This window comes from Petromyzon marinus, chromosome 45 (assembly GCF_048934315.1).
Source record: "Petromyzon marinus isolate PM22_M1 ecotype Great Lakes invasive population chromosome 45, UKy_Petmar_22M1.pri1.0, whole genome shotgun sequence".
Classification (NCBI taxonomy): Eukaryota; Metazoa; Chordata; class Hyperoartia; order Petromyzontiformes; family Petromyzontidae; genus Petromyzon; species Petromyzon marinus.
Window position 1 is genome coordinate 6,419,457 of NC_133711.1, and position 4,688 is coordinate 6,424,144.

Here is a 4,688-nt window from a genome sequence, read left to right on the forward strand (position 1 = left end):
TATATTTGTAATCTTTACATTTTTTCCGTACTTTTCCTATCCTTTTAAATGTTTTGTTGTATTCAAGACAGGTACGTCATGCCATTTTTTTAAACCTAAAATTTTATATATATATTTTTATTGCTTCCAAGTTTGTTTTTAAAACGACACGGCTAACTTGTCAGCAGAAAACTATAAAATGATGGCTATGTTGTGAGCAAAAAGCATTCTGTTATTTCTATTTTGTAAAATGGATCGGATAATTTGGGAATATAAATTGTACACATTTCGTACATTCAGTATATATTTCAAGCAGCTGTATATTAAAAAAAAAACATCTATTTGGTGGGGAATAAATTCAACGTAGGTGTTGGCAATGGAAAGACAAAGATTATATTTCTTAAATAGGCCCTGACAAACGTAATGATTGCGAGCCATCTTCCACATGTCCTGGGCTGCTGCTGCTGGTCATTCTCATGAAGAACTTCGCTCGTTTCTGCTGCGAATGATGATCAATTATCGATGATGATGATACATGGCTACCCACGATAATTCTGCTATAACTGACGATGTTCCGCTTTTACTGATGGTGATATTACCTATGACGAACGGCGAACATTCGCCACCACGCCCTCCCATTGTCTCGATTGAAAAGGAACATCGAGAGAGCGCTGGCAACCAAAGGACATTTCCGCGGCAGAGCAGATTTGAGAACGCGCAGCTCTCTTCGGCTGGCTGAGCAGGCCAAACCACACGGCCAAGCCACACCTACTACGACTTGCACATACAAAGATCCCCCGTGTAGCCTCCACAAGGCTTTTGGTGGGGGGGGGGGGGGGGCAAGAACTACACCCGGCCCGTTTATGTCTCGCATTTTAATGCAAAGTCAACCTATACGGGAGTGCCGAGGACTGATTGATGCATTCTCCGCTGTCGTGAATAGGAACTGGTCGCCAGTGCGCCAACCGTGGCACCACCGCTCCCTCGCACGCAAACATTCCTAAACAACTTATGCGCTACATACAAAGATAAAGATACCCCGTGTTGCCTTGGACTGTTGGGGCAAGTGCTGTTAGCGAGCACCTATGAAGGCTGGAATGGCACGCGAGGGGATGGGTGGCCAGCACCACGCCAGACCGCCTTTGTCTCCCCAGTGGCGATGTTTACACACCGCACGAGGTACTCATTTGAGGCTGAGTCGACCTAGGGGAGGCCCACGATAGGTTGAGATGATGGGTCACTGGTGTTGTTCCGTGACCGAACTGGAACCCAGGAGAGTGGTGGTGCAGTGGCTTGGGCACGCATTTATCGCTTTGAACTAATTGGCGTTTTGTTTACGTGACAAATCCCTTACTAATTGGCTGTGTCGGGTGGTGGAGGATTACTACACAACATTTAAACTTACGCGATCTAACCCCGAAACCCCTTTTTGATGAATAATATCGGTCGCGAAGGCCTACAACGCGTTAAACAAACCCGATCATGGTCACTTGTATTGTCCAATGGAAATTCTGCAGACAACAATAACAACAACCGCCATTCGCCACGAAGTGGCGATGACGTCACCACGGCGCTTGTGCCAGGCTAGGTGCACGTTGAGGCCACGTGAAGTGTCGAACGCCCGCTGGCAGGAGGTCACGGGGGCCAGACCTAGCAGGTGCCACGGGTCACACAGCCCCTACACACACACACGCGCCTACATCCACACACACGCGCCTACATCCACACACGCCGACGTATCCACTCCTAAACACGCACAATCTGTCGCCGGGCAAGACAAAAGATTCGCCTCATCGTCTGTTTTTTCCCCACACTGTTGGTGCAAAGTGCTCTGTTAGCGAGGATCTTTATACACAAAGATCCCCCGTATATTCTAGAATTTGAAGCTTTCGTGACTGCAAGGATTCATACTCTTTGGTTTTTTCGATAAAGTAAGATAGCTGCAGCTATCTTGATGCAGCTATCTTGCTGTGACTGTTCCACCTGAAGACGGAAGCTTGTGTTGCCTCCGAAACGTCGTGATTTGATTTAGTTGTGTTTTTTTATTTTAATTTCGTTTTACCTACGTGACTTTACCGAAAAAAAAACAAAGAGTATCCCCCGTATAGCCTGAACAGACTTGGGGCAAATGCTGTTAGCGAGCACCTATTATACACACACGCGCGCACGTCCACACTTATACACCCCGACAAAGACACGGATGTCCCTGACAGCCTTAAAAGACTTTGGGAGGGGGGATGCTGTTAGTGAGCACCCTCTGAAGGCCGGCGTCATGACACACGTGCGCGCACCCAAAACACCACCTTAAATTCACAAACACACTCCTCCTGCAGCTCCACAAATACACAGAGAGGCAATCCCACACCCCACGTACAGAATCAGAATCTTTATTTAGACGTGCACACACAGGCAACTTACTCCCACGCACACGCACTCTCCATCATACCCCCCTCCCCCGCTCAGTGACTCGCACAAAGACAAAGGTCCCCCGTATAGCCTTTAACAGCCTGTTGAGGCAAGTGCACCTATGGAGGCCGGCACAGCACGTGACGGGGGTGGGTGGCCGGCACCACGCCCGGCCGCCTTTGTCTCCCCAGTGCTGATGTTACTCATGTTAAGGCCGAGTCGACCTAGGGGATGCCCACGATCGATATTCAAATACTCCATTGGCCACTGTGATTGGTTTGTCGTGAGCGGGAATCGAAGCCCTCCCAGTCATCGGATTTGGTAGCTCGGCGTGCTGTCGCTACCTTCTACACTACCGCTCACCACCCACAAGACGCCCATCGCACCAAAGGTCACCCGTGTAGCCTCCCGACAGACTGTCGGGGCAAGTGCTGTTTGGCGAGTTGAGCGGCAACCTATGAAGTCCGGCACCGCCCTCGGCCGCCTTTGTCTCCTGAGTGACGATGTTCGCGACACCGCTATCAGGTCGAAGTGACGGTGACGTCTCCACGGCGCCCGTGCCAGGCTACGTGCACGTTGAAGCTACCACGTGAAGTGTCGAAGGCTCGCTGCTGACAGGAGGAGGTCTCGGGACAGCCAACCCAGCAGGCGGCATGGGTTGGCTGAGATGACCGGTAGATGCACCACCAGATTGTACCCGCTACCGTGCCAACTTGCTGCATTTGAGTGGACCAACACAACAATAACAACCGCCATTCGCTACTAAGTGGCGGCGACGTCATCACGGCGATTGTGCCAGGCTACGTGCACGTTGAGGCCACGTGAAGTGTCGAACGCCCGCTGGCAGGAGGTCACGGGGCAGACCCAGGTGCCACGGGTTGACTGACTGAGATGACTGGCTGATGCACCACCTGTGCCCCCTACTGTGCCAACTTGCTGTGCTTTAGCCACCCGACGCTCCGCTCGTTGTTGTGAGCGTCGCTCCTCCCCCCTCCGTTGTTGTTGGAGGGCCACTGCCTCCAACTGCCCAGTAGCCTCACGGTGCACCTAGCCTGGCACTGCCCAGTAGCAGCAGCGTCCTTCACGAGCCTCCTCCACAGAGGCTGATCTTGACACCGCTGGTACCAGTCATCCACTCAGCTCCACATCCTCCTGTACCACATCACTCCATCTCCTCTCTAGCCCGTGCCACGCCCAACTCCGACACACACCAACTCCTACACACACCTCAACTCCTACACACACTCCTCAACTCCTACACACACACCAACTCCTACACACACACCAACTCCTACACACACACCAACTCCTACACACACTCCTCAACTCCTACACACACACCAACTCCTACACACACACCAACTCCTACACACACACCAACTCCTACACACACACCAACTCCTACATACACCAACTCCTACATACACACACCAACTCCTACACACACACCAACTCCTACACACACACCAACTCCTACACACACTCCTCAACTCCTACACACACACCAACTCCTACACACACTCCCCAACTCCTACACACACACCAACTCCTACACACACTCCCCAACTCCTACACACACACCAACTCCTACACACACCCCAACTCCTACTCACACACCCCAACTCCTACACACACACCAACTCATACACGCACACCCCAACTCCTACACACACACCCAAACTCCTACACACACACCAACTCCTACACACACACCAACTCATACACACACCCCAACTCCTACACACACACCCCAACTCCTACACACACACCAACTCCTACACACACACCCCAACTCCTACACACACACCAACTCCTACACACACACAAACTCCTATACACACCAACTCCTACACACACACCAAGTCCTACACACACATCAACTTATACACACACCCCAACTCCTACACACACACCCCAACTCCTACACACACACCAACTCCTACGCACACCCCAACTCCTACACACACCAACTCCTACACACACACCCCAACTCCTACACACACATACCAACTCCTACACACACTCCCCAACTCCTACACACACACCCCAATTCCTACACACACACCCCAATTCCTACACACACCCCCCAACTCCTACGCACACCCCAACTCCTACGCACACACACACCAACTCCTACACACACTCCCCAGCTCCAACACACACACACACACACCAACTCCTACACACACACCAACTCCTACATACACACACACACCAACTCCTACACACACACACCAACTCCTACACACACACACACCAACTCCTACACACACACACCAACTCCTACACACACACACCAACTC